Here is a 19,223-nt window from a genome sequence, read left to right as displayed (position 1 = left end):
TGTTCATATCTTGCTAATCCAACCACTACACATCTGCCAAATTAATATGTCTAAAGTACATCTTTAAACAGATTTCATATACACTCAAGAAATTGCTACTTCTCATTGCCTCTAGGACAAGGATTCTTAACTTGGGATGCATGGATCCTCATCTATGAATGGATTTCAGGGCACTGTGAACTTAGATGAGAAGAAAATACATCTTTATTTTCACTAATCTTTCATTTTCTTTAGAGTCCTATGAATTTTATTTACACGTTAAAAAATTATCCTGAAAAGAATTTCATAAACTTCACCAGAACGCCAAAGAGGTCCATGACACAAAAAAAGGCTAAGAATGCCTGTTCCAGGATCAAATACAAATGTGAGGTGATGAAAGGGATTTAAAGAGAGATGTAGCCCACCTTCATAGACTGATTGCATACTACTCCCTTTCATGAGCTCCGTTTTAGCCAAATAGGAGTACTAGCTATTGCTTATGCACAATATTTAATCTCCCATTTTATGCTTTTTTCATAAGCTATTCCTGCTATGCCTGAAAAGAATTGCCTCCTCACCTCTGCCTAATAGCATCCCTACCTTTCCTCAAGACTCAGATTAAGTGTCTCCTCCTACACCACTTCGAGGGAGGACTACAATTACCCTCAATTCTTCTTTGTCTTAAGGTTGGTTCTTGATGGAACAAAGAGAAAATAGAGATAGACAAATTCTATGAAGTGTATTCAGATGGCAGGATTCTAAAGATATAAAGGAGCAAAAGGAGAAAGGGAGGAAGATGCAGGTCTTAGTATATCTTCAAATCAAGTTGTAATGGATTAAAGTTATTTTTTAAAAGGAGTGGAAGAGTGGAAAGAACCAGAACTTTATGGATCAAATTCTTGCCAAAATTATGGAAGTATATAAAAGGATTCTAATAGTAAAAGTAGAATCTAGGTATCAGAGTATGGGCTTGAGTAAAATTGCAGGGATACAATACAATTTTTGAATGAAAAATAGAATTAGATTTGAGGGAGAAACACCTTCAGCAATTATATTGATTCAATATTAATGGGATAAAGTTACCCATAAAATAGACATAGAAACCAGAATAGGTTAGAAAAGAGAAAATTTGCTACATACAAGAAACACCATTAAAATATAGAGGTATACAAAAATTAAAATAAAAGGCTAGTGTACGACTTTTATGTTTTTTTGTTGGAGTAAAGAGAGGAAAAAGACTTCAGTTGAATAAAAAGGATAAGCAATTCACTGAGGTGACTTGGAGAGCTTTGATAGGTGAGCTTAATCAGAGAAGACATTTGGGAAAATTGAGGAAAATTTGAAGGATAACAATCTGCAAACCCTTACAGATAGAAAGTGGAGCAAGATCAAGGATGTCAAAGAATGATATAAGAGGATATAAAAGGATGGAGGACTTTAAGAGACTCACTAAGAAAAAGACAAGCTAAGCTGGCAAGACAAATCAAGGTAGGTTAGAAAAGATAAGCACAAAATTAGAAGGTATACCAAACAGATAGAGGTTGATAGGTGGGGCAAGTTGGTGAAACATATGAGAGTTTCATGTAAGGCTGAAGAAGAGCTAGGTGTGTCTGTTGAGGATGTTGAACCTAAGGAAAGGAAGTTGAGTGGGAGTTAAGACATGATATTTGACTATAAAATTTTCATCCAATGCTTAGGGTTGAGATACACTCAACCTCAAGAACTTAAAAATAAAACAAATATAAAAATATGCATGGGAATTTAATCCAATATTGTATCATGAGAAATCATGCAAGGGATAGTTTTAAAGAAACATGGAAGAATTGTATGAATTGATTCATAGTGAAGTAAACAGGATCCCAAGAACACATTGCATGTTCTCGCTTTGAATGCAAAGATTTAGGGATTTTTATGAATGTTATGACCAATCATGATTCCAGAAAACTGATGATGAAGCATGCCAATCTCTTCCTAACAGAAAAGTGATGGAAACAAGGTACAGAATGAGATATACATTTTTAGGTACTGTCAATATGGGAATTTAACTGACTGCACTTGTTTGAAGGGTTTTGTTTTGGTTTTGGTTTTGGTTTTTTCAACTTGAAAAGTAGTGGAGAGGGAAACTAACTATAAGGTTGTCCAAAAGGAAGAAAAAGAAAGGCAAGTCATGGAAACTTTTTTTAAATATACTCAAGTGAACAGAAGGAAAACCAAAGGAAGTATAGATAAGCAGAATAGTTTTGAAAGTTCTATTCTCAATCTTCTGGAATCAGGATTGATTAAAGCACTCATTGGGGCCCTGCTGAATGTATTATATTGGGGTTTCTTTTCCAAATTTAACTATTTATTTGTTTTCCATTTTCAACATTCACTTCCATAAGTTTTAATTTTCTCCCCCTTCCTCTCCCCTCCCTCCCCAAGATGGTATGCAATCTTATATGAACTCATTAAATATGAATGTATCATATCATTAAAAAGAAAATCAAACTATATTAATAGATATCTATGATTTCATGTACAAATAATGTTTTATTAGATGTTTGAGTAAAAGAGTAGAGAAATCATTTTAAAAGAGTAGGGAAGTTATTTTAGTGATTTCCAGTGAACGTGTAGTTTAGATTTCCCCCCCACAGCTCAGTAACTGCTCTCTGTGCTCTAACTGTTGCTTGATCTCCTTCCTGTAGTAGAAGATAAAGGACCTTTTCATATTCCAGGTTATTAGAGACAATAGAGAGTTCTTAAAGGAAAAAGAAGTAAGGCTTTTTTGGGGAAAATGAATCTGAGGTAGAGAATGAGGAGAGATTTGACCACTGCCAGGACGTTGGAATGTGGAAAAAAAATTTTTTTAAAGGAGGAAGTTGCATTATATGTAATTTGAGCTAGGTACTTCTTAAAAAGCAGGGAGCCAGATTCTTTGAGGAAAAAGATGTTCGACCTTGAGAAAGTGGAGTTTCTACATAGGTGCAGGTGAGTCCATGAGGAGAGTGAACTGAGAGAGAAGTCAACAGTATGTCTGGGAATCCTGATAAGATGCTGGTTCCATGTTCTCAGAAATAAAGGACAAATATCTGAATGTCCCCAAAAAGGAAGAGAGTTTAGTCTGCAAATTACAAACCAGTAGTTTGACTTCTATTCATGAAAAATTTGAGGATATGTATTAACGAAATGGCCCCTAATAAATGCTTATTGATTGGCTGGCTGGTTGAACAAGAATCTTACATTTAAAATGCCAAAAATACTTAAGAGGTGGTCTAAAAACTCACTGGTACTCATCACATTTTGACCTTTTTTTCTACTACTCTGAGACACTGTCATTGTACCATTAAAGGATTTTAAACAGAGCGATTTTGTAATTCATTTGATTTCCTGAATGGCCATGGCCACTAAAGACTCTACATGGCAGCGTATTTCCACCCAGAATATTTCTTCTTCGTCTTCTACTTATCAAAAGCACACTCCTTCTTCTAGGTTCATCTCAAAATGCACATAGCCCACAAAAATCTCCTTTCAATTATACAATCCTTTCCTGGTTTCTCTTTTCCCTGAGGTCCCTAGAGCACTTTTCTGTCTTACAGGCAAATAAACACCTGCTTATTTTATAATTCTTTTCATGTAACATTTTTTCTATCTCTACAGTATACAGAAAACTCTTTGAAGTGAGATTGCAAGAGTCAAATACCCCCCAATTCCATTTTTGGAAACCCATAGTTGTTAGAAAGATTTTTTTCTCTACTCAGCATGCCTCATTTTCTGTTCTGATGCCAAATATAACAATAAAATGCCTCTTCCATGTGACAACTCATCAAATATTTCATGGTAGCTGCTCATTTAAGTCTTTCCATCTCTCAGCTAAAAATCTCATTATGCCACACAGTCCCCATATGTCAGAACCTCTAGGACTCTCACCATTCTTCACATCATCCTTTGGATCTGCTTCAGTTTGTAAAATAAAAAAATCTGAAATCTGAACAATATTCTGAAAGTGGCTGGACACATCCAATATAACTGAATTATGTCATCCTTAATTTTGGACAATAAATCCTTATCAACTGTAAATATATATTCCCTCTGTCTCTCTGTCTGTCTGTCTGTCTGTCTCTCTCTCTCCATAGATATATATAATATATATATGTAGTATGTATGTGTATGTGTATATATATGTATATATACACACATATATATATGCACACACATTCTAGAGACCAAGTGCACAGTACAGTGAAAAGAACAATAAACTGGGAGTCAGATAATTTGAGTTCAAATGAGCTCTGATACTGACTAGTTGTGTGGCCTAGGGCAACTGGCTTAGCCTTTGAGACTCATTTTGATCATCTGTGATATGTGGATAACAATCTTTGCACTATCTACCTCTACAGGGTTATGGTGAAGACGGCATTTGCCAAAACCTAAAGTGTTATATAAATTTGAGTTATTATTTCTTGAACCTTTAACTGGTCCATCTCAAGAGATAACTATAATTTCTCAAGGTCATTTGACAAGCATCAATTTATCTCTGTACTCAGTATATATTTTGAGATTGTGTTACTTTATTTTTTTTAAGCCATTTAGCAAATTACTTCTTAAGTGGTACCTTAGGCACAACAGAATTACCACTTTGAAAAAAAAAGGAGTCCATTTACTTTCTGGTCTCTAGAAGGAACAGGCTCATTTTACATCAAGTATCTTCTTCATCTTCTAAGCCAATTCAATCTCTTTCCTTGAAATGATGGTCTGAATGATCCAGAATGCCTTGAGTTCCAAACACATAAAATAAGCCTCTAGGATTTGATTTCAGGAATACTGGAAAGGTTTCAAGACTTGAAAAAGAATCTCCCCTTCCTCACCTTCTGAATGAAGCCTGAAGTCCCTCGATTAATGATTCATCCCTACCATTTAAGACTTTCATAGAAATTCAATGACTATTAGAAGATCAAGACTTTTTAGTCATTTTGTACTTTCTTGTGGAGTGAATGAGGGGTTCAGGGAAGACTAGCACTTCTGGTGTGAGGGCTTTCTGGGCCCTTTTCAAGACTGCTCATCCACCTTTAGTGTCTATTTGTCACCCATTTCACACCTGGGGCTCCAAGAACCTATATAGCATGTGCAATAGTCACACCCTGGTAAAATCTTCTAGATCGGTAGTTTAAACCAGGTTAACAGATAGGTCTCAAACCCATCAGTGAGTCAGAGGGATGTCTATCCCAAATATATGAAGACTTCTACTAGTGGAATGAGTGGATGAGAACAATTTGTTCTAATAGTCATGAAGGTGGCTGAAGCACTGTGGAGTGCTTACAGCTTGGTCAGACATCCAAGATGCCAAGGTCACCCACTGCATCCTGAGTCATTGCCAGTCATCTTGACTTTTGTCTTGCCACTGAACTTTAATGATTCTGGAAGAGAAAGGCTGATGATTTTGTGCAGCTCTGCCTCACTTAAATCTAATTCATGAGCAAGTCAACGCACCATCCTGTAATGTCACTGGTGCTTATCAAAAATGAAGAATGAACAATACAGTGAATAATGGATCAGATGAGCACTTTGATGAGATTTCTTCTACCTCATACCATTTTACCTTGAATTGCACTTATCTGTCACATATCATATCCTTATTCCCTGCCATGTCCTAACAAACTGTATTTTCCTGAGGATAAGGAACTTTTCCTTTTGTGCTTCCAGTACCAAGAAGGAGTTCTGATACGTCCTATATACTTAATATATCCTTGCTGAATTGATCTGTTTAACTATATTGAAAAAGGAAAAAAGAATATGAGAACAATTGGTGTTAGGGTTGGGGAGAGAGCCCCACAGAGAGGTAAAGATAGCAGAAAAGGGAGACTGAATGGTAGGATCAATCAGTGCATTTATTTATTAAGTTCCTCCTATGTGCCAGGCACTGTACTAGGTGTTGTGATAGCAATACAAAAGGAAGGTAGTTCCTGATTTTGAGAAACTTGCATCCTATTAGGGAAGACAACAGGTACACATGTAAGTGTGTACAAAGTAAATGTGTTTTATTTTACATATAAATACAAAAGAAGCACTAGCACCAGCTGGAGAGATCAGGGAAGGTCTCATCAGAGAGATGCTAAATGAGCTAAGCTTTGAATTCCAAGTACTTCACAGTTGTGCCCAAGGCTGACTTAGTTAGAACTACCAAAGAACAATTTGAAAGCCAAGGTCCAATGGCTAGATGACCCAGAATATCTGGCAAGTCCTAGCTGTACCTCACATTATACTCTAGCTATAACACCTTCCACATATTTCTAGGTTGTTGTTCAGTCATTTCAGTTGTGTCCAGCTCTCCATGACCCCATTTGAGGTTTTCTTGGTAAAGATATTAGGGTGGTTTGCCATTTCTTATTCCACCTCATTTTATATATTAAGAAACTGAGGCAAATGGGGTTAAGTGACTTGCCCAGAGTCACACAAAGAGTAAATCTACTATGCCACCTAGGTGCCCCACATTCTGCATATACCCACATACACAGTTTCTACCCTTTCCCCTGTGAACTACAATTGAACTGTTTGGAGAACTAGGTGGTGCAGCGGATAGAGAACCAGTGCAGGAGTCAGGAGGACCTGAGTTCAGATCTCACCTCAGACACTTGACACTCACTAGCTGTGTGACCTTGGGCAAGTCACTTAACCCCAATTGCCTCATCCTGGGTCATCTCCAGTCATTCTGATGCATATCTGGTCACTGGATTCAGATGGCTCTGGAGGAGAAGTGAGGCTGGTGACCTGCACAGCCCTCCCTCACTCAAAACAAAGTCAAGTGCAAGTCATGTCATCATTTCTCTGACGACATGGTCTTCTTTGGCAACGAAGGATGAACACACACACACACACACACACACACACACACACACAATTAAACTGATGTTACTACTGATATTGCTACTAGAAGGTTTATGCCAATCAACTTTAATCAGTGCCCCCATGATTTCCACTCACCATGCCTGGAACTTATCAAACCCAAATTCTCCCCTCCCGGGATAAATCAGTTCCCAATATGAGTTGTTTCCCCTCATTAAAATGCAAATTCCTTAAGAGTGAGGATGGTCTTGCATTTGTATATGTATTCCTACTGCTTATGACAATGCTTCTCACACAGTAAGGATTTAATAAAGTTTTTTCATGTGTTACTTTGTTCATAAACAAAGAGTCAATCTAATGATTTTCATGCCAAAGATACCATGTATGTAATGTCAATATTTTTCCTTACACTTCTCCTAAAGTCTTCTATAGGAAAATCTAATTACTTTGTGGAACTGATCCTGGAGGTCTCAAAGGTTATGCCATCAAAACACAAACTTACATGATCCTACCAAACTAGATACTCAAAACCAGCCCAGATTGTTGCTAAGAGGCTCATCCCTGGAATATTAGTTTCTAGATCATAAATTTATCATGGTTAACACAAAAATTCATGAAGACCTTCTCCTAAGGAATTAGCAGTGAGTCTGCCCTCTCCAAGATAAAGCTATGGATTCATGAAAAGTTGAAGTATATTTAAGCATTAAATTTATTTTATTTAATCATAATTTCTCAAAATGTAATATTCCATTCAAAGTAATAACTACAACTGTAATAAAAGAAGCCTTCACTTATTCAACCATCTGTTTTAGAGTTTTCTCTAATAAAAACATAGCAGTTAATACATTCTTTAGTAACCTTATTGGTCATTTTACCTTTCAGAAAGTGGAGGAAGCAACAAGGAGAACTGGACCTGTGTCAACCATACCAACAGAGAGGAATTTAAAATACAATATGGAATTTGGAGAATTTCCATATGCTAGACCCATCATATTTTGAAAAGCTGGGGGTGGGGTGGCAAAGAGAGAAGTGAGCACTTCATAGTTGAATTCATGAACCAGAAAAAGACAAAAGCCAGTCATAGTTTGTCATGCATCCTAGATCTGGGGAGAATAGAGTTTAAAGGATTCAGAGAAAAGATAGATGGGAACCCCTCAACTAAAATTCTAGAGGGGAAGTCAGTTCAGAAGAAAAACTCACAAGAATGAAATACTGAAGACATAGGCCAAATGATTCTGATAAGAAGCTGTCTAAAGAAATTACTGGGGATGTACAGATGGAGACAAGGGCTAAATGGGAGGGGAGAAGCATAGTTAAAGTCAGAATAGGGTCAGGGGTACCAAATTTCAGAATTCATCAAGCCTGATGGCATATGCTAAGGAAAACAAAAGGGACTTTTTAAAAAACAGTTATATTGGAAACCAGAAGAGTATCAAGGGGAAGTGATTGATGAAATCACTGCTTGGGATGGAGGGGAAAATAATAATGTATAATAGAGAAAAGGTAGAATTTAATCTTATTTGCATTCTGTATATTCTACAAAGGAAAAGCATTTTTGTAGCAGGAGAGATAGATCAAAAATTATCAATATGGAGCTGAAACACAATATAAATGATGGGATCTTTAAGAAAGCAACTAACTGCTCTTAATGATAGGTAGACCAGCTTGGATGAACTACAAACTGGTGGAAATTGATTTAATTGTATTTGCAAAGTATTTAACAAAATAAATAAAAATACCATGCAACATAGATAATATTAATTTGTAGTTTCCTAAATTAATGTGTGCAGATGGGGATCTGTTTCTATTTTAATTTGACACCATTGATAGAAGACAGGAATCTGCCCCAGAAGTAGGAAGGGACAGGTGCTATTGCAATAAAAAAGGAAGATGTAAATGATATAGATGTAAAGATAAAAAATTACATAGATATAAAATATAAATTATAAGATGCAAATTATAAGCTAGCAGCTTGACTTGTAATTCTAGGAAAATTATAAATGTCTTATTAAAATAATAGCACTTAAAAAATTCTTATTGTTTGATTAATTGATTATGACCATGTAGAAAAGGAAGCTGTTATCACAAAGATCACCAAGTGATCACCAAGAGCCAGCATGGCTTCAACAACAGCAGGTCATGTCAGACTAATCTCAATTTCTTTCTTTTTTTTTTTTTTGGACAGGACTACAGGCCAGTAAATCAGAGAAATTCCATTGGCACAGCATATCTCTATTTCATCAAAGTATTTGGCAATATTTTTGATGCTGTCCTTCTAACTGAGATGGAGGAATTTGTTCTATATAGTATTCTGATTCACAAATGGTAGTAGAGAGAGTAGAGAAATTGTTGTTTGGTCATTTTTCCATCACATCTGACTCTTTGTGACCTCATTTGGGGTTTTCTTGGCAAAGGTACTGGAGTGGTTGGCCATTTCCTTCTCCAGCTTACGGATGAGGAAGCTGGGATGAACAAATTTAAATGAGTTGCTCAGGGTCACATAGCTAGTAAATGCCTGAGGCTGGATTTGAACTGAGGTCTTCCTGACTCCAGGCCCAGCATGATATCTGCTGTGCCACTTAGCAACATGAAGAAATGTTAGTGAAGATTAAATGAGAATAAGTGAATTAAAGAATTAATGTAAAAGAACTTAGCAATTGTTTACTGCATACCAAGTGTTTCCTATGCTAAACACTGGGGTAGAAATGAAAGCCAGCAAGACAGTCATTGCTCTCAAGAAGTTTCCATTCTAAGAGCTGCAGATATGTTGCTCCTCCTTCATTTTCAAAAAGGACCAATGCTATCACTGGTGATGTCTTGACTTGCTCATAAATTGGATTTAAGTGAGGCAGAGTTTGAATAAAGTCATTAGCCTTATTCTCTCTTGCAGAGGCATCAAAGTCCAGTGTCAAGACAAAAACTCAAGATAACTGACAGTGACCCAGGATGCAGTGGATGTCCTTGGCATCTTGGCTGTTTGACCAAAAAAATATTCTCATTCACCCATTGAAAGTCTTCAAATGCTTAAAGTAGACATCCCTCTAATTCACCGATGGGTTTGAGGCCTGTCTGTTACCCTCAACTTGGTGTAGCCTGCCTAGCTAGATGGTTTTAACAGGCTGTGGCTGTTGCACACACTACTGCTTCTTGGAGTCACAGAAAGAGCTAAGGGACAAGACGACAGCAAAGGTGGATGAGCCACCCTGAAAAGGGTTTGTCAAGCCCTCATGCCAAATATGGTGATCCTCCTTTAACACCTCATACACATACAACATATATAGGGAGTAGTAGACAGAAAAGAGTGTTTTGGCCTGGGAATTCATAGTCAATAGATTCCTAAGTAAATTGATTGACTCCTATTTTTCAGAAATTTCTGCATTGACTTGATTGTGGCTTCTAGAACAAGAGATATTAAATGGCGGGGAAGGTATGAGAAGAAATTTAGGTATGTTTACTCCCACTAAGGTCTCCTTACAATGTAGGATTACCAATTAGCAGGAACTCACCAATGAAATAGTTTAGAAATGACCACAAAGTGTTGTGGTGGCCTGTGTCTGGGCAAAATAAGGTAAAAGTTCACCTAGAAAAGCCTAGAGTCCCAGGAATAGAATTAGGCAGATTAAGAACCAGACCCAAAGACATCAACAGATTGATGTCAATGTAAAAGAAGGTCTCAGGTGAGACCAGTTCACTTAATTTGGTTTTTTCTTGTTGTTACTTTTCAGATTAACAGATGTCTCAAAACTGGGAAGAGTCAACACACTGGATTAGAGAGTCAGGATCCAAAGATATCTCAAGAGGCTAGAATGATGGACTGAATTAAGTAAAATGAAGCAGAATGAGAATCAATATAAAGTTCTACAAATGGACTCAAAAATCAGCTTCACAAGTACAGGATGAGAAAGTCAAAGAGACTTCATGGGTCCATTAGTGGACTTTCCAGTGATCATTTGGGCTCAATGTTAAGAAAACTGTGATAAAGAAGGGGCTGCTTCAGAAGGTCATGGATTTCCCCTTGATAGAGCCTTTCAAACATAGGGCAGATGACCACTTGCCTGTAATGTCAGAGGCAGCTAACCATACATCAGATAGAGCACTAGTCCTAGAGTCAAGCAGACTTGGGTTCAAATCCAGTCTCAGATATTTACCACTTGTGTAACCCTGGGTAAGTCACTTAATTTCCGCTTCCCTCAGTTTCTTCAACTGAAAAATGGGAATCCCTGTTTTACCACTCCCTACATATGTTGTCTATGTATGAGGTGTTCACAGAAGACCAGCACCTCTGGTGGGAGGATTTGCTAAGACCTTTTCAGGGCTGCTCATCCACCTTTGGTATCTACCTATCATCCAACTCTCACCTGTGGCTCGAAGAAGCTGCAACATGTGCAACAGCCACACCCTGCTAAAACCATCTGGGTAGGCAGGCTATACCAAGGTGAGGGTAACAGACAGGTCTCACACCCACTGGTGAGTTAAAAGACATCTGCTCCAAGTTCCCCAGGTGTAATAGGTGGATGAGAACAATTTGTTCCAATAGCCATACCTCATAGGGTTACTGTGGGGGTCAAATGAGATAATATTTGTAAAAATATTCAGCGCAGTCCTCGGAACATAGCAGATACCATGGAAACGCTTATTCCCTTCCCCTAATAGTAGAGAAGAAATTTTTGGTCAGATATGGTTTGTCCTACATAGCTTCTGACATCACTCCAAGATCTGAAATTCTGAATTTACAATATTATTGTTAGCACTTCTGATTCTCCTTTAAGTTGGAGAGTTCTTTAAATTCATTATCTCATTTGATCTTCACAACATCCCTGTAAATTGGATATTTAGAGATATTCTTATCCCCATTTTACAGAGGAAAGAACCTGACAAGGCAGAGAGTGAACACGTGGGAATGAACTGGCTTCTATCCTGCCACAGGCTCAGGTGACTCTCTGCTGCCCTCTGCTGCCACTCCATTTGTCTCACCTACCCCATCAGGGATTCCATAACTGAATGACTGCCCAGTCTAAGCTTGTAAGATCTGAAATAGTGCATTTTTGATGGCCTCTTGGCCTAGATTATTTATTCTTTACTTTTTCACAAATAGGATTGGGAGGTTTGTGATACATATGTAGATTTCCTCATGTGTTCTAAAGACCTTGAATCCTATCCTCCTACCATTTTTATGGGCAAGGTCTCAAAGCACTATCCCTAGTATAAGCATGAAGCAGCATATATTGAAAAGACCATTACATCTTAATTCAAAAGATCTAAATTTGAATCCTTAATCCATCGATGATTAGTCACATGATCTTAGGCCAGTGCTAAACTAGAACTCAATTTGATCAACAAAGATTAAACATGGCAATACTATCTACCTCCCATGTTGTTGGGAGGCAACCATGACACAGTACACTGTAATGGAAAGAGTATTAGTAGTATCCCATGGTCTCCACCCATGACATAGTACACTGTAATGGATTTCGGTCCTGGTGCTGTCACTTCTGTGCTGTGTGACCTTGTACAACTAATTTCACTCACCTCAGTATTCTTACTATAAAACATGGGAAAAGGGGTAAATTGGGGAGACAGATGTTTAGTTGATCTGTAAGTTTACTTTCCACTCTAAATCCCCTTCAATGAAACAATTCAACAAATAATCATGAAGCATCTTTGAATTATAAGGTACCATTTTCTGGACTGAAGACACCAAGGCAAAAATTCAACAAAGCTGTGCCCTTGGGGAACTCATACTTATGGCACACTAGAAAAAACTAGTGAATTTGGAATCAGAGAAGCTGACTTCACATTCCAGCTGTGCCACTGATGACCTTTACAACCTTGAACAAGTCACACCTCCTTGATGTTCGTTTCCTCATCTGTAAAATGAGGGGATTGGGCCAGATGACCTCTGCCTCTGAGGTCCCTTGTCTAAATTTATCATCCTATGATTTATTCTATTAGTTGGAAGCTAAGGGAAGAGATAGAGAATGTAATATATACAAACATAATTAAAGGCAAAGTAATTTGAAAAGGGAAAAATACTAACAACTGGGAAGGTAAGTATAAGAAGAGGTTTCATGGAGGTGGTGGCTCTCGAATATGATTCAATAATCTACTAAGGGGGAAGAAAAAACATTCCTGTAGCAATCTGGATGCATTATCAAGTTTTTTCCTCATAAACTCAGGGAGTTAGTTCATGAAATTTTAGAAGTGGGAGATTTAGACTCAGGGCTGTAAAGAGGCTTGCCCAAGGTCACCCAGCTAATAAGCAGTAAAGTCAGAACTTCAATCCAGGTCTTCTGAACTCAAAGTCCATACTCTCAGTCAATCAACAAGCATTTATTATGCGCCAAACACTGTGCTAAGTGATAGGGATACAAAGAAAGACAAAAATCAGACCATGCTTTCAAAGGGAAACCAATCTAATGGGAAAAACAACATGTAAACAACTATTTACAAATCAATAGAAGGTGGAATTTTAACTGGAATTTGAAAGAAACCAGGAGATGGAGAGGAAAATGGAGAGAATTCTGAGCATGATGGACATCAGTAGAAATGCATAAAATTAGAAGATGAAATGTCTTGAATAAAAAAAAAAAACATTAAGGAGACAAGTACCATGGGATAGCAGAACATGTGTAAGAGAATAAAATGTAAGAATAGTAGAAAGTTAGAAAGGGGCTGTGAAGGGCTTTTGAAGGGTTCTGAATGTCAAATGCAAGGTTTTATCTTTGATCTTGGAGGGAGTAAAAAATCACTCAAGTTTACTGAGTGAGAAGCTAATGTGGTCTGAACCGATTTTAAAAAATAATTTTGATAGTTGAGGACTGACTTGAGTGAGCAGAGATCTGAGGCAGATAGTCCAACCAAAAGGCTATTTTCCCTCTTTTTCATTCTCTGTCTTTGTGTCTGTCTCTTTCTCTCCTACTCTTTCTCTATCACTATCTCTCGTTTTCTGAGTCATTCTTTTTTTCTCTGCCTCTCAGTCTCTTTCTCTCTCTCTCTCTCTCTGTTTCTCTGTCTCTATGTCTGTCTCTCTTTCTTCATCTCTGTCTCTCTGTTTCTCTGTCTGTTATTCTATATCTACAAAATGATGGGTCCTCTCAATTCTGAGCATCTATAACTTACTCAGGAGTCCAGACAAGCTCAGGAGCTGTCAGACCTTTTTCCACTCACATCTCCTTAAGTAGCCAGTCTGTTATCAGGGTTATTGATGACTTGTTTAGCTCCTGAGTATGAAACGGTATCTAAAGGAGGGCAGCTAGGAGCCCTAACTAGGCCTGTGACTTTAAGTGCTGTAGATACTAATGGCTCTCTCTTTGTAGCAAAAATATCTTCAGGCTGCAGTTTAGAGATACCATTAAAGCCGAAGATTCACTTTATTCTCTGCCACAAATGGGATGAGAAATTACTGTGCTGGGGTTTTACGGGTTGTCTATTTTTCTCTCCTATCTGGTAAGTGGAAAGGCTGAGACTGTTGCCAGGCAACGCTCCTGGTGGTGGGGCTGTATGTGTAACGTGATAGCAAGAGGTGTTCAGGGGTGTCTGAGTTCTCTCCCAAAGCTCTCCAGCTGAACGGATAAGGAACATTTAAGAGCAGGGCTTCTGTCAACAGCTTGGAGGGGTCATATAATTAAAGTACATCATGAAACAATTAAAAGAGCTGATTTAACAGAACAATCAATCATGTCAGCTTTCTACCCAGTTTATGAACTACAGGGATGCTGAAGCTGCAGTTTCTCCCTGTAGTCAATAACCCCTGGAAGGAGATACCTGGTCCGGACACTAGTTGCACATTTTTCTAATGAAGATTCTTGTGGGAGTGCTGATCAAGAACAGAGCTGTAACTACTATTTGTCAAAGGGCAACCAACCCGGAACATCACCCTCAAATCACTTGGAATCCCTGGATGCTGCCCCCATGGGTGGACACCATGGGATACTACTACTAAACTGCCAAAGGTTTCCTGACTCCCAGGTGTTGCTCTTCTCACAAAAACCCACTGTGGTTCGGGGTGTTCTATGAGGATTCACATCAACCAACCAATCAATGAGTATTTATTAAATGCTTCCTATGTGGCAAACATGGGACATAAAGCTAAGCATTAGGGATAATAAACAAGACAACATTTTAACAGGGTAAACAGAATATGTATATGTAAATATGTATATATGTAAGTATAGAATTGTGCGTATGTGTGTGTCTATATACATATGCATATATATGTGGAATATATGTGTATATATATGTGTTTGTGTATTTATATAGACACATTGAAATATACGTATGTCTGTGTACAAGTGTCTGTGTGTGTATATGGCAACTTCAGGGTCCCTGTAGCTCATACCTAGGTAGAAAATGGACATTGTGATGGATTGTTCTGTGTGTACATACATGTGTGCATATATACACATACACATGTATATATGCATGTGTGTACCATGTATATACATATATAAATGTGCACTGCACACATGTAAGTAATTGAGTTGGGATTTGAGCTTAGATCTTCCTGACTCCAAGTTCGGTGCTCTTTCCACTGTGCCACCCAGATGCCCTGCACTGCACACATATAGTCACAAAACAAATATAAGGCATTTTTATCATGGAGTCTATTTACCTAACACATTCTAGAACAAGGGCTCTTACTTAACCTGTTGCTATCAGGAACCTCTTTGGTGAAGCCCCAAAATCCCATTTTCAGAATAGTTGTTGCTTGCATTCACATTTGAAAGAAATATTAAATTTTAGTTAGAGGCTAATGAAAATAAAGATGCAATTGTTTTTCCCACCAAAGTTCACAGACCTCTCCCCCTTAAATCTATCCATGGATCTGTTGAAAGTACATGGACCCAAGGTTAAGAAACTTTTTTCTAGAATTCTCTTTGTAATAACTGATTTCAGTTGGTCACAAGTGGTTAAAATGTGTCCTTTAATCAATCACCTGGGCCCTTCTATCGCCTGGTGTTCCATTTCATACCAGCAGATGATGATGCTTCCTTGGGCGGACTTGATAGCTGCATACAGAGTATTCTGTGGGGTAGCATGGACATTTTAACAAGCATACACTTGACCTGGTTTTAAAGAAAGGGATACAAATTCTCTGGCTAACATAATATGAAGAATACTGCTCAGTTGCTACGGTACATTGACAGGAGAGGAGAGTAGGGAGGCAGGAGAGTTGTATTCTCTTCCTGACTCCCTGACTCTGATTGGAACTAATCATGTGACTGAAGATAATGAATCTGAATCTTAATTTCCTCATCTTTACAATGACATGTGTGGCTGGGCAGAAGGACATGATTTCTACTTATCTGCTATGATCATTTTAAGAATCAAATATTAAGTAAGCTTTCAATAAGGTATGGAGTTTACAGGTTTGCAAAGTTATTTCCTTAAAACAACCCTAAAATTCAACTCAATTCAATCAACATTTATTAAGCAACTATTATGTGCCAGGCACTGTGCTGTGTCACAAAAATAACTGTACAAATATTATTATTTCCACTTCAGAGATGTGAGAACTAAGGCATAAAGAAGTCTAAGAGCACGCTCAGAATTGCACAGCCAGTCAGTGGTGATGTCAATTCAACAACTCTTTTGACCTCACAATTCTTTCCACAACATCGCTCATCTTCTGCTTTGACAAGTTGCTAGCATCATCTAACATATTATCCTCCTCCTCCTACTACTAATATTAATATGCTACTATTGATGATCTTTTCAAGAACATTTCAGTCACTAAGAAAATGTCAACCTGAGGTCCACTTTTCAAATAGGAAGATAGCTGGCTTCTAAATTCGTAGGTGATACATTCTTTTTCAATTATTTTTGCTTTTCCTCTAATTTCTCTGAGACTGTTGGCTATTTTCACATAGCAAAGGGTCTCTTAGCTCTTTTGAAAACATTGAAGTAGCGATAGCTAGTGGTGAAGTCAACGAAGGAAATCAACAGTTATGATATAAAGAAGTTGAAGAATCTTAGAAAGAGAGTTACAGTCAGTTCTTGATTCTTTGAGAACTGATTATGTAACGTCTGGATGTTACAAGACAAGAACCTTCCAACTACAGTAGATAACATTCAAGCAGGGAATGTTGATGCCTAATCTGGTTTCGTGTGTGTGTGTATGTCTGTGTATCTCTATGTTTATATCTAGCTAGCTATCCACATACAAATGTGACCTGGTTGCCCCCATCGTGCATTCAATGTTATTTGTTCACAGAGCTGGGTGTGTGGGTGGGTGTGGCAGCAACAACTGTCTCTTGTCATCAAATTGCACTCTCACAAGCACACTTTCTCCTCTGCATGAACATTATCAAGAAGACTATGAGCTTCGGTTAGATGTAAGCTGTCCAGCGGCAATGATTACTTGTCTTTTGTCTCTGTATCCCCGGAACAGTGGCACTTACTAATACTTGTGGAATTAATAGAAATTAATATAGTCCCTCATTAAGAAAACAATTGAGCATTCTTAAACCAAACTGATTTTCCTCCTTTTCCCTTATGTTCCCCTTTTCTACCTGCTTCTCCTTCTCTTCCTTTTTCTCTCAACCATTCAATGGACACTTACCAAGTACTATGTACAAGGCACTACTTCAGGAATCCTTCAAGATGAAAAAAAACCAATCCTCATTCTTAAGGATCTTGCATGCTACTGAAGGATATAGAATTTACATGGATAAGTAAATACAAAATCACTTGAAAGAGAAGAATATTAACAGACCAGAGGATCAGGAAAAGCTTCCTACAAGAGGCAGAACCTGAATTGAGTGCTGAATAACGCTCCTCTGATCTATGCCAGTGTTTATTAGGACTTCTGATGGATCTCTTGGTGGGAAGATAAATGATAAAGAAGGCAAATGTTTCCAATATCTAGCATCATTCAAATCAGCAAACATTTATTAGGCACTTCATATTTTTCAACACTGTGCTAGAATCTGGAAATACAAAAACAAATTATGCAGCCCCTACCCTCACAGAACTTAGAGTCTACTGAAATCATTTAGGTTTAGTACTTTTGAATAGTAACCAGAAATGTTTGGGTGAGGAAGAGTTGGAAAGAAAGCAACTTTGTGGTGCCATTATAGAGTAGCAGAGAGAACATTTCATTTGGAATTAAAAGAGGCAGGTTTCCTTATTGGTCCCAAGAGTTGCCACCCGTGTGATCTTGGACAAGTAGTCTTAATTCCCTGAGCTTCCATTTTTTTGTCTGTAAAAAAGACCATACAAACACTTTTCCAGCATGCTTCCCAAGGTAACCATAAAGAACAGAAGAGCTGTTGTATATGAAGACAATTTATGAGCTGCAAAGTACCAAATAAGTTTGAATTATTTCAATTTTGTGGAATAAATTTGTTTTATCCCATGGGTAATAAGAGCTTGGGGACTTAGAGATAAACATCTTTTATAATTTATGCCAAAAATTTTCACACTATTCAAAAGAGAGGTTAAAGTTTTTGTCAACCTTTCCAGGCTAATAAATTATTTTTATTGCTTTCCAGGCCACACTTACTGTTGAGATGAAATTACTTTTTATTCTGCCATATGACATATGATCTCTATCACAGTTTAGAACCTTGAAAAATATATCTTAGTCTTCATTTTGCTTGGAATGATGAGAACTTCTGGGAAGCCTATTTACAGATATTCATTTATAGCTCTTCTTGGGAAACTTTTTGAGAATCATTTATTCAATTCAGTAAGCCTTTATGGAGTGCCTACTATGTGCAAGGTACTATGACACTGATAAAAAGACAGAAAAGAAATAATCCCTGTCCTCAAGGAGTTTACATTTTATCTGAGGAAGCAACATGAATAGATGAATAAATACAAAGTATATATAAGAAAATGAAATATTATTGCCAGGGGAGAAGGATGTACTGATAAGACTGTGCTCTATAACAAGAAAAAGTGGGTGAAATACTCAGGATTGAGTCTAGCACATATGTTGAACTTAAAGGAGAGCACTGATAAAAGTTACACAACCAGGGTTGCCATTCATGGGTCATGATCTGCATGAGCTGATGAATAAAGCTATATAGCATCCCACAACCTTTTGCAAATCATTTGCATTAAGAAAGCTATCTAACCTCAATGGATTCTCAATGCATCAAGGCAGTCTTTCCCTCCTGCCTCTCACTTAAGAGTATTTTATTTTTTTAAATTACATGTAAAGATAGTCTCCAACATTCATTTTTATAAAATTTTGAGTTCCAAATTTTCTCCTACTCCTCCCCAAGACAGAAAGCAATCTGATATAGGTAATACATGTACAAGCACATTAAACATATTTCCATAATAGTCATGTGAAAAAAGAGAGAACAAAAGGAAAAAACCAAGAAAAGCAAAAAAATGAAAACAGTGAGCTTCGATCTGTATTCAGACACCGTAGCTCTTTCTCTGGATGTGGATAGCATAGTGAGTCTTTCAGAATT

The 19,223-nt window shown here is 37.5% G+C and overlaps 1 long non-coding RNA gene across 1 annotated transcript; it reads left to right on the top strand.

Annotated features, from left to right (window-relative positions):
• Window positions 1-526: 526 nt before the first annotated feature.
• Window positions 527-8,456, top strand: LOC140510157 (uncharacterized). The gene is made up of 3 exons (XR_011969122.1): window positions 527-665; window positions 1,350-1,467; window positions 7,681-8,456. It is a non-coding gene; the product is annotated as an uncharacterized lncRNA (long non-coding RNA).
• Window positions 8,457-19,223: the final 10,767 nt, after the last annotated feature.

This window comes from Notamacropus eugenii, chromosome 6 (assembly GCF_028372415.1).
Source record: "Notamacropus eugenii isolate mMacEug1 chromosome 6, mMacEug1.pri_v2, whole genome shotgun sequence".
Lineage (NCBI taxonomy): Eukaryota > Metazoa > Chordata > Mammalia > Diprotodontia > Macropodidae > Notamacropus > Notamacropus eugenii.
Note: the sequence above shows the minus strand (reverse complement) of the source record. Positions and strands in the feature narration are given on the sequence as shown.